Source organism: Periophthalmus magnuspinnatus, chromosome 22 (assembly GCF_009829125.3).
Source record: "Periophthalmus magnuspinnatus isolate fPerMag1 chromosome 22, fPerMag1.2.pri, whole genome shotgun sequence".
Lineage (NCBI taxonomy): Eukaryota > Metazoa > Chordata > Actinopteri > Gobiiformes > Gobiidae > Periophthalmus > Periophthalmus magnuspinnatus.
Genome location: NC_047147.1, coordinates 4,192,725 through 4,205,335, shown reverse-complemented (window position 1 = coordinate 4,205,335; position 12,611 = coordinate 4,192,725).

The following is a 12,611-nucleotide window of genomic DNA, read 5'->3' as shown; positions in this document are numbered from 1 at the left end:
CATTAACCCTGTACTTCCTCTGTACTTCCTCTGCACTTCCTCTGTATCTTGCTCTGCATTTCCACTGTACTTCCTCTGTACTTTCTCTGCATTTCCTCTGTACTTCCTTTTCATTTCCTCTGTACTTCCTCTGTATGGGTGCAGAATGGTTAAGCGGGGCGCACATTTGCAGAGCCTTAGAGCAACCTTAGAGTTACAAAAGAATCACTGGTAACTGTAATCCAGGTGAAGGGGTGTCACCCTGGTGGTTTAGTCTTGGTTTAGTCCTGCTTTAGTCCTGGTTTAGTCCTGGTTTAGTCTGGGTTTAGTCCTGGTTTAGTCCGGGTTTAGTCCTGGTTTAGACCTTGTTTGGCTCCGGCTCAGTCCTGGCTCAGTGCTGAATATCAGTCTGTCCAACTGCAGAACAGTGGTGAACAAGTGGCTATATCCTGAAGAGCGTCCATTTTGTGGAGAGGGAGAGAAAGGAGGAGAAGAGAAAGAGGAAAGAGGAGGAGAAAGAGAGATAATAAGAGTAGAAAGAGAGAGAAGAGCCTACAGTAACCTGAAGAGGACATGCACACTCCACTCAGAGATCAGGTGTTAAATGGGCAAAAGAAAGACTCCATGACGTCCCTCTACCACTGTGCTAAGCACTCGGCCACTGCTAACCACTCTGCTAATGCTAACTACTCTGCTAATGCTAACCACTCTTGACACTTTTAAAACCAACTGAAACTGCATTAGGCATAACTGAATATGTAATATATAAATATGAGAGGGTCAGAGGAGCAGGGGAGGGGTCAGAGGAGCAGAGGGTCAGTATAGTCTTCGTCTCCTCTGAGAGATCATTCATACAAAGTGCTAAAATTGTGTACAATGTGCTAATGTACAGCTCCCCCATGTCTTCTCTCTCCTCCTCTCCTCCTCTCGTCCTCCTCCTCTCCTCCTCTGTGTGCTGTGAAGAGCATTGCTTTAGTCCCTGGTTCAGTCCTGGTTCAGTCCTGCTTTAGTCCTGTTCTTTGAATCACTGTTGTTGTATCTTGGGGTCAGAAAGTCTCAAAAATAAATATTTATCACATTAAAACTATATAAATGAATCCAGACCCAAACCCCTCATTCAACTCACAAGTGCATTATGTCATCTTTTCAAACCGACCAATCAGACACCAGCGTCCACAGGTCCTACAATAAAGAGCTCCTTAGCATTAGCTCCAATGTGTGTGCTGCATTTTAAACAGGCTCCACAAAAGACAGCAGATTGAATTATGCATGTGAGTAATTAGGAACGACCAAAGGAAGACCAAACAAGCATTTGCAATTAAAAGTACGACAGAGATTTAGAACAGAATGTGCCCTGTCAGACAATAAAATTTAACACTGCACAGAGGACTTAAACCAGACCTGTCGTGCCAAGAGATGTGACCATGTTCTAATCATTTCTTCTCATTGACCCTCTGAAGTTGTATTTGGAGTGATTCATGTTTGAGTAATCTTTAATCTGTTATTTTCAAGACACCATTTTGTTGCTGTATCCCTGTTTAACCTCCACTGGTACACGCCCACTATGACATACATGCCCATTATGAGGGCCACGCCCACTGTGACACTGTGAGGTACACGCCCACTGGACATGTACGTCACAGTGGGCGTGTCCCTCATAATGGGTGTGTACGTCACAGTGGGCGTGTACCTCACAGTGGACATGTACGTCACAGTGGACGTGTACATCACAGTGGACATGTACGTCCACTGTGACACTGTGAGGTACACGCCCACTGTGACGTATGCACTTCCTTCTCAAGTTTTATGTTCTTAATCGGTGATACTCGTAGGATTTGAGTTGTGTCGTGTTGTCATTATGCTACAAATGAAAAAAATGGGCTTTTTGTCGTGTGATGTGCAGCTCTCCATAGGGGGCGCCGGCATCATGTGACGCTTTGTTGTGATGATGTTTACGGTGGCATTTTGCCAGACTTGTTTCTTTTGTGACATTTTCTTAAGAGTTAGATAATATGGTTTTCTGCTCAAACATATTCACTCCTAAAACTCTTCCGTCGACAGAATCCACTTTTAGTCGTGATGGAACCTACTAAGTTAATAATTTAGTTTATTTAATAATTTTGTTTATTTAATAGAATTAAGAGGCCTGCAGACTTCCTACCCGTAAATGGAGGGGAGCAGCACACGGCCAGACCCTCTGTTACACTGTGCTCTATGGTGAAGTCGGAGGTCAGAGGTCAGGTACACTAATCTGTTGTTACACTTTCCTCTGTGGGAGAATTCTTCCTGGTCTGGAGCTCCTGAGGCACCGGGACAGAGCGGAGAGTCTGAGGTCACATTCACTTTAGACATTTTGGACCGAGCTCAAGCCCCAGACTGTAGAGTCCCACGTGAGCACACCCCCACTTCTTTTATACATCCATATGAATCAGCCTGTCACCCTCTGCACATGGCACCCCCTACACATGGTGCCCCCTGCACACACTGCAGCCCCTGTACATACTGCAGCCCCTGCACACACTGCCCCCTACACACTGTGGCCCCTGCACACACTGTGGCCCCTGCACACATTGTGGCCCCTGCACACACTGCGGCCCCTGTACACACTGCGGCCTCTGCACACACTGCGGCCCCTGCACACGCTGCGGCCCCTGCACACGCTGTGGCCCCTGCACACGCTGCGGCCCCTGCACACGCTGCGGCCCCTGCACACGCTGCGGCCCCTGCACACACTGCGGCCTCTGCACACACTGCGGCCCCTGCACACACTGCGGCCCCTGTACATACTGCAGCCCCTGCACACACTGCCCCCTACACACTGTGGCCCCTGCACACACTGTGGCCCCTGCACACATTGTGGCCCCTGCACACACTGCGGCCCCTGTACACACTGCGGCCTCTGCACACACTGCGGCCCCTGTACACGCTGCGGCCCCTGCACACGCTGCGGCCCCTGCACACGCTGCGGCCCCTGCACACACTGCGGCCCCTGTACATACTGCGGCCCCTGCACACATTGTGGCCCCTGCACACACTGCGGCCCCTGCACACACTGTGCCCCCTGCACACACTGCGACCCCTGCACACACCGTGCTTTAGTGACCTTTGCTAGAACACTAAATGTCACTGTGTTCAATTTTACATGTGGGGCTCTGCAGGTGCAGCCTTCAGGTCAAACCCAGGGAAAAGAGAGCAGAGGAGAGGAGAGAGGGAGAGAGAGATGGAGGGAGAGAGGGAGGGAGGGAGAGAGGGAGAAAGGGAAAGAGGGAGAGAGGGAGGGAGGGGGAGAGAGAGAGAGAGGGAGAGTGGGAGGAAGGGAGAGAGGGAGGGCGAGAGAGGGAGAAAGGGAAAGAGGGAGAGAGGGAGAGGGATGTAGGAGGTGGTGGGAAAAGAGAGCAGAGGTGAGGAGGGAGGAGGGAGAGGAAAGGGGGAAGGAGGGAGAGAGGGAGAGGTGGCGGTGAAAAGAAAAAGAGCAAAAGGAGGAGGGGTAGATAAAGGAGAGGGGGAAGGAGGGATACAGGGGGGAGGAGAAGGAGAGATATAGGAGGAGAGGGGGAAGAAGACAGAAGAGTGGGGACAAGGGGTTAGAGAGAGAGTGGGCATAAAGAGGGATAGATATGATAGTGGGATTTAGCAATGGAGAGAGAGAGGGATGGAAGGAGGGAGGGAAGATAGAAGATAGATTACAGCGATGGAGGGGGTGGAAGAAGGAGGAGAGAGGGAGAGGACAAACAGCAGGAGAGATAGATGGAAAAGAAGAGAGTTTAAACCTGAGGCTTTGGGGTTTATGTGATCTGTGGTAAACTGATATCAGTCAGACCTGCCCAACAAGTCAGATCATTTGAACTGGTCACCATTTGGTTAAGAGGCAAAAAGTGACACACTTCATTAGGCCTGAGCCCCCACAGGGTGTAGGGCCTATTGCTTTCACTTTTTTTAAATTTTTTTTTATTTTCCAATTTCAAAAGTTGCTGGGATTGGCTCAAATTTCAGTCAGCTGTAAAACATGGTGCCCCCTGCAGAGTAACAGATGCATTACTATGGAGGGTCCAAATTTTTGTTTTCTGAAATTTTACTTAAAGTTCCATTTGGTCATCCCAATCAAAAAAAGTCAATAAAAAACCATTTTGAACTGTGTTGCCATGGTAACGCACAAAAGCCCCATGTTATTCTAAGGGGGCTGATGCCACAATGTAACATTAATGAGAAAAATATTATGTGCCAAATGTCATATTATTACATGTTGTCACAATCAAAAAAGGCAGTTAGACCCATACGGTATTTTTCACTGGGTTGCCATGGCGATGTGTGAACGTGCCCATGTTATCCTAATGGCAGCATTTCAAATTGTTCTTAAATTTCACAGTAATAAAACAGTTTATTACTTCACTGAAGAATAACTCTTCAGGTCGTCCCGCTCAAAAAAGTCCTGGGGTCAAAGTTGTATTTTGCATGATGTTGCCATGGCAATGAAGCATGTTATCACTTTCAGTGTGTTGACTTTGTTTAGCGGCAAGAACAGAGACAGGTGTGCAAAGTGTGGCCATGCGAGGGCCGTGCGAGGGCCGTGCGAGGGCCATGCGAGGGCTGTGCGAGGGCCGTGCGAGGGCCGTGCGAGGGCCGTGCGAGGGCCGTGCGAGGGCCTTTTGACGCTGCCTGCAGCTTTAATTTGACTTCAGTTTACTTTATATACTGGAAATTGTGGCATTAAATGAATTTACTTTGCATTTATTCGTTTAGAGGTTAAAGGTTAATTAAACTTGTTACTATAGAGACCCATACAATTCATGTACACATATTACATCTGTGGCCCGGCGGTTTATGTGTCTCAGTATTTTTGAGTCCTCCTTGTTTTTGAGTCTTTGTTTTATTTTCTCATGTATTTTGTCAATAAAATAAATAAATACTTAAATGACGTGTGTTTTTTCCGTTCTCCTCTTCTCCTGTTCCCAGCTCTGGTTTCATGCTCTGGGCTCTCTGTCCCTCCCTCTCCTTGTCTGTCTCTCCTCTTTCTCTTGTTCTCTCTCTCCCTCTATCTCGTACTCTTCCTCTCTCTGTCTCTCCTTCTTCACGTTTAATCTGTCTGTTTTGGGTTGAGTTCCTGTTTCATCTGTGAGCTGTTCATTTGGTCCAATCTCTGTTTCGCCTGGTGCTTTGTTAAGATCAGAAGAGAAAAGATTTTCAAATCTTCACTCAAATAAGAAAATATTACATCAGACCTGTGCTGGGAGGGGGGTTCTGCATGTATCTTTATGGCAGAATGTTCAGCATTTACCATAGAATACAGTTACCATACCATACAATGCACGCATTAGCAAACACTTTCAAATAAGTCTTCCAATCATCTGAAGACTCAGTAAAAAAATGATTTAAAGAGCACATGTTTAGGAGCCTGTGATCAACCCGCGCGTTCATGGTCCTGTTTAAGAGTTTGATTTTACACAAAAAGGTGAAAGTGACTGAAAAACTGTTGGCTAATGCTAATGCTCGCTGGCTTGCGACTGTGATGTTATTTGAGAGGGACTTGTTTAACATCACGATTCAGCTCACCTGGTGTAGTTCAGATAAGTCTGTTCTTTATGGTCTGATTGTGTTAAAACTCAGATTGAAGACTGACTTGACTAACAGAGACTCAGACAGAGCAGTGCCTACTGTTAGCATCAGTATCACATCCTCAGGGAATGTTGATGACATCAGCTGCAGAGTATCAGCAGTATTTAACTGTAGGGCTGAACAATACATTGCAAAAATAGTAAAAGTCAATAGTACAAATAAAAAGTTCAGAAATGTAGTAGTAGTAAAGTTTTCTACTTCTACTACTGCTGCTACTGCTACTACTGCTACTGCTGCTACTACTGCTAATGCCACTGCTACTGCTACTACTGCTACTACTGCTACTACTGCTGCTACTGATACTGATACTGCTGCTGCTGCTACTGCTACTACTACTACAACTACTGCTACTACTACTACTATTACTACTACTACTGCTACTACTACTCCTGCTTCTACTACTATTCCTGCTACTACTACTACTCCTGCTACTACTACTTCTACTACTACAACTACTACTCCTGCTACTACAACAATAACTACTACTACTACTACTACTACTACTACTAGTAGTAGTAGTATTACTATTCCTGCGACTATTGCTACTACGACTACTCCTGCTACTACAACAATAACTACTACTACTACTATTCCAGCTACTACTACTACTTTTTCATCTGTAGTTCCTGGACCGATGGTAATTGATCATCCTAAACCAACATCCTACCACTACTACCACTACTACAACTACTACTACTACTATTACTACTGCTACTGCTACTACTACTACTACTTCTATTCCTGCCACTGTTACCAAGAGTCCCTGTAGTATATCGTCTCACTACATAAACACATATTATTAAGTTCATCTGTGAATGAAAGTGGCAGATCAGAGGTGAGGGTTCAAAGCCGGTCTGTCTCCACCCGGTTCAGATGTGCTGTGAGCGAACATCAAACGTTCCTCTGATGTATTTTTATCTCACTTTGTCGTGCTCTCAGCTCAGCGCTTCATGGCCCGACGCTGACCACGGCTCTGTGTGGTGGGCGGGGCTTGTGTCATTTAAAGCAGACTACTGGAGAATCTCTGTGTTTTAAGGGGCCAATATCGCACTGGCCCACTAGATTTAAAGGGCCCCTATCACACTGGCCCATTCGCATTGAAGGGCCCCTGTCACACTGGCCCACTCGCATTAAAGGGCCCCTGTCACACAGGTCAACTATCTTTAAAGAACCCATATCACACTGGCCCAGTAGCTTTAAAGGGCCCATATCACAGGGACCCACTCGCATTAAAGGACCCATATCACACTGGTCCACTCGTGTGATATGGGCCCTTTAATGTGAGTGTTGTGTGCAACTCCAGGCATGTTTCTGAGGGCAGAGCAGTGCCTACAGTTAAGCAGGTGAAGTTACAGATCATATCTGTGGAGAGGCGACCCCACTCACAGTAAGAACACATGTTTTTAAGGTATTTTGAGCAGTAAAACCACCTGTAACTGAATAAATGCAAGATAGATACATTTAATGCCACAGTTTGAAACATTGAATGCAAAATCATCTCCATGGTGACAAGTAGATGGTGAACCCCCTTCAGAAAAGTTACACAGTGTGCCTTTAATAGTGAAGCCACCCTCCTCCGTAGCAGTGTGTGATATTTGGAGCTGCCCACAGTCGAGCGAGGAGCCTCTGGTCCCTGGCTGATTTCACTCATTAAACTTGTCGTTCCACAGGTTAAAACACGACAGCTGCTAATAGAGGTCAGGTGACTCTCAACACATCATTTTACTGGTGGGTCTAACGCGATGCTTGTCTAACACTTACTCAACATAACCTGCGACAGACTATATATATTACTGCACATTTAGTTCTTTTTATTACTCACCTATTCACTAAATAAAGGTGTTTTGTTTTTGCTTTTTTCTAATCATAACTATTGTGTAATTTAGACAGGTTGTTTACATTACGGTTGCTAGGTAACAGTATGAAATCACCTCATATCTGCTGCTTGTATCCAACCAGAAAGTAAAATTATAAATTTTATTTAAATAATTTTATGAAGTAATTTCAATTAACAATTTTTTTTTTATTAAGTCTTAAAGAGGACGTATTACATTTCTATGGGGTATTCATTGCTTGAGCTTTTAACCTTTGCTCCCTGTGCTAAGCCACTCCCCCTTCAGAACACTATCACTGAATGAAACTACTGCACATCACATCAGGTTTGTCAAGTTGCTGTGTACAGTTTTGCATCATGTTTTTGTATATTTATGGAAAATTGTTGTTTGGGAGCATGGGTGATGTAGGCTTGTGGGCGGAGCCTTATACAAGCTCGTACTGCTAACTGTAAGGAGGGTTCAAATTCGGCCCAGGAGACCAGATCACTAGATTACTCAAACTTACAGGGATGACGTCTAACATCTTTTAAGTTTTTTTGTTTTGTTTTACTGAGGGAACAGTGTTATAACACAGGAGACGGCTGAAAAAAACAAAAAAACAAAAACGTGCACTTTATAGAAATAGAAGCACTGACTTCCTGTTTAAAAAGAGCAGAATTGATAACCCCCTCTTTACCTCACCCTACAGTGTGTCTCATCTAAGTTTAGCAGGTGCACTGTGACTGACACTTCCCTCTAGTGGATGAGGAATCACATTACAATAACACTAATGAAACAGACTCTAAAACGGGGAGAATCTGGTCCAGAAACGATGAAGTTGGTTGTAGCTAAAATTTAGCTGGTCTTAAGATGGTAAACTACAAAATCTCCTCAGTAATATCCTGTTATACTGCACTAGAACTGATCATGTGTATGTGTGTGTGTGTGTGTGTGTGTGTGTGGGGGGGGGGGGGGGGGGGGGGGGAGATCTGCAACATCTTCATGAGTTCAGGTGCATTCCATAGGTGTGTGCCCCCTGGTGGCATGTGTCATTTACCTTTGCGTTAGTAAATCAAGCATGATTTACTAAGTTTGATGTAGCGCTGCACTGCTAGAAAATACTTTACAATAATTAAATGAAATGAACTGGCACAGCATAGAAGGTAAACAGCGCCCGCTATTGGTATTAAAGTGGTTTAGCCACAGATCAAATGAAACCTGCACAAATACCAAATGCAATATCCCACTTTATGTACAACTAATCAGTGTTCTCTGGTTTATAGATTATGAATGTAAAAATGACATTGTTACCTCTCTGTTATTATGTTTTCACAAGGTATATTTTGTTAAAGTTATGAAGTAGCTACAGTTGAGAAAAACTCACCTCAAATGTTATATTTGCCTATTGATATTCAATCTAAACAGAAATAAACGGCTGTAACGAAATAATAAAAAATAGCGTACGTATCATACGTAACATATGCACAAAGACACCAATGGAAGTATGCTCCGTGGTGTAGGCATGTGTCGTAACGGGTTGGGAGGACCAAAGACGTGCAGACTCGGGGCAGATTTACAGTGTTTATTTACAAAATGGTGAAACTGAGTCTTTAATAGTTAATTTAACACATACACGGAGTGGGAGGCAGACCAGGCGGAAGTAGTGCAGAGCAGGGACGGGAAACCAGGACCAGAACGAGGACAGGATCAGGATGAGACCAGGGCAAGCCAAGCAGGGATGTCCAGAGCGGGCACGGAGACAGCCAGGGCCGGAGCACCGCAACTACACAAAAAAGAGAAGAAAATGGAGTCCGCTGCGCAATACACATTCAAATGTTCGTACTGGTTTACCTCATCTACAACAGTGCAACATGAAACTGTTAAATCTGAATAAAGATAAGTACAGGATATGTAAAGGAGGAGAGTTACATGGAATAAAGAAATGTGCAGTTATTGATAGACAATAAGAAGACATTATTATCATTAGAAATTATTACTTTAATAAGAATAATGTAAGAATGTTCGTTTCTATTGTAAGCGTCAAAGACCAAGAGACTGAAACATAAAGTCAGAAGAGTTTAATGAGTTCCACACAGGTAATGTGAACAATGAAGCAATGGACTCAGCGCCCTCTACTGTTATTAAAGTGGTGTAGCCACTGGCCAAAATACCGATTCGTTAAACTGCAATATCCCACTATATGTACAACTAATCAGTTCTTCCGGCGCGACAAGTGCTGTCCCATTTCAATGCACCTGACAAATGTGCCCAGTGTTTCCATGGAGATCGACTGTAACCAAAGGCCGTGTCTCAATTCGCCAAATGCATACCCATCGAAGTACCCAGCCGAAAATGTGTACTCCTTAGTGTAGCCGTCATCTTGCTGAAATGGGACAGGCCTACAGCACGGACTGTACTTCCACCGCTGTCTTTGCGCGTACGTCACATACGTTATTTTTAATTCTTTATAATTAAAGTATAAATGTGGAAGTTGGAAGTATAAATATTTAATTTTAACTATGGAAAAACATGAGCTTCCAACCAAACCAAGACAACTGTAAACTCCAATGTTGAAAACACACTTAACATTTTTATGATAAAGCTCTGACTTGTATTACGAGTATAAGCCACTGTGTGAATCTTTTGCTGTGCACTGAGTGAGATTGTCCTACTGTGTCTGGGAGACAGTCCGTTAACTCTTTTTCAGTATATGACACGATCATTTGATTTTTACAACTCATAAACTAGTGACAGTATCAATGACCAATACACACTGAGAGGAATCTGTATCTGCACAGCTGCTCTATTACTGTACATTTACATATCATATCAAAACACAATATATAATGTGTATTTGTATATAAAATATATTCAAAACAAGTGGTATGGGTCAAAATAAATATATATTTACAAACCACACACTGCAAACAGTGAACAAACACACACTTCAAAATGTAAACAAACACACTGGAAACTAAAAATACACTGTAAATGTGACAGTGTGACACTCATTCTGTGACAGGGGCTCAGTGGTTAGAGGTTGGAGAATCGAGTCCCGCTCGGACCAACTTCCGTCATTGTGTCCTTAGGCAAGACACTTCACCCAAATGGTGTGTGCGTCAACAATTGGTGGTGGTCGGGGGGGGGGGGGGGGCGCAGATTGGCATTAGCTAATGCTACTAATTACACATAATACACATTTGACCCACAATTAAGTCAATAGCAGAATAAACCACGCTTACCGATCAGGAACAGCATCCAGTCCATCAAATCATAAGGTCCTCTGCTCCTGAGTCCACCATGAGATCTTCACTCGGTTCCACGAACCGCTCCGGGTCCGAGATGCCTCTAGTTTAACTTGTACAAACATCCACAGTGTCCTCGGTCGCGTCCTTCCTTTGTTTTGTCCGTTTCGTCATGTTTAAAAAGCAAAACTGCTGCAAAATAGTGCGTAACAGTGCGCCCGAGGGCGGCCCATCGGAACATTAAGGGGTTTAACACTTAGCATCATTAGCATCATTAGCATCATTAGCATCATTAGGGAGTCTTCAGTCCACATCGGCCACATCGGCTAAAACTCTGGTAGCGGCGCATGAGGAGCCTGTCAATGACGTGGATAAGATGCGCAAATACGTATGTGAATCACATAATTGTCTGGAGCAGCTCGTCCCCGGTCACACTCACTGATTCACGTTTTTGGTGCGCAGCACAGATTTTCTGTGCGCGGAGACCGTGTCAGCAGTGCGCCATTGCGCACGCGCGCAGTTTAGAGGGAACAGTGCTTGGCTTACTCATAAACTGAATTAATTTTTGGGCTAATCCATTCTCAGTGCAGCCGCTATAATGCACAGGGAGTGGCTTCTGCACATGTACTGTTACCATGGCTACATATACCGTTAGCTTGGTAAATAATAATGTTAGTACATATACTGTTAGCTTGGTACATACACTGTTAGCTATTGCGGATGAAGCACTTGGCTCTTTTTGGGAGAGGGCCGTGACCCCGTGAGTCACAGCTCTAATCCTCTTATCTATTCACTGTATGGTACTATTATTCCTGATTTATGTTTATTTATTATCCTTATCATATTTATTCCATTCTGGGGCATGTATCTGCGCCACTATCACCTGGGCCTACTGGAGCAAAGAGCAGTTGTCTAAATGAAAGTGGACTAGAAGCAGTTAGTTGTGACAGTAATCCTGTGATAACTAAATGAAATCTTAGTTTAATTAAAAAAACAAAAACTGCTAAATCGCTAGATCATATTTTACAGGCTGTTATAGATGACGCAAAGATGCGCGCGTGCTGACGTCAGTGCGCACATGCGTGTTGTTGTTGCCAAGCACGTGTTTCTAACACTCTCGTATCTGTGCAAACATTGCAAACCGGCTGCGACCAGAAAACCTGTTTTTACGGATTTTTATTCGACGTTTTCTTCGGACAGAGACAACTTTTGAACATTTGCACCAAGACTTCTGAACATTTTCACCTAGACTTCTAGACTACAAGACTTCTGGGAGAAAAAAACGTGAGGTTTGTGACTTTCCACGTTCACGTTCGGGGTAGTTATTTCACAGTGCTTTTCTAGCAGCATACTTTTACTTTTACTTTACCTATTATTGAAGTAACAGTACTCTTACTTGAGTAAAAGTTTTGGCTACTTTAACTTCTCACTGTGAGTAAGATTACAAGCTTTTGTTGACAGTACTACATTATTTGAACATTTGTGTTTCTTGCAGTACTCTTTAAGATATGATTTCGTTGTGCTATTTTTGTGGTCTGTCATTTGAAAATACCACTTTTTATGCATTATTCAATATTTTATCTTTTAAAAAAACAAACAAAACAAAACTATTACCCTTCTGGATTTAACCTTAGACTACCAGAAGACCATATGTTTTCACCTCCTGCTTTTTGCATTGTTGCCTTTCAGCAGCTGAGAATACAGTGTTGTATAGGACACTTTAGGTCCATACAGTGTGTCAGATGAATGTGTATGTTGAAATAGAGAGGCACTCACTAACTGGGTACCTCTATGCATAAAAGCACTGTAACATGTCTTCACTTTGCAAATATAGTTGACCTAAAACATGGAAAATCCACTATATTAGTCCAGGATAATACATAAGAGTTAGATAAATCAATCAAAATACTGTTGATCAAAATCACTGTTCATCTAGTACTGCAGACATGTTAGACACTGA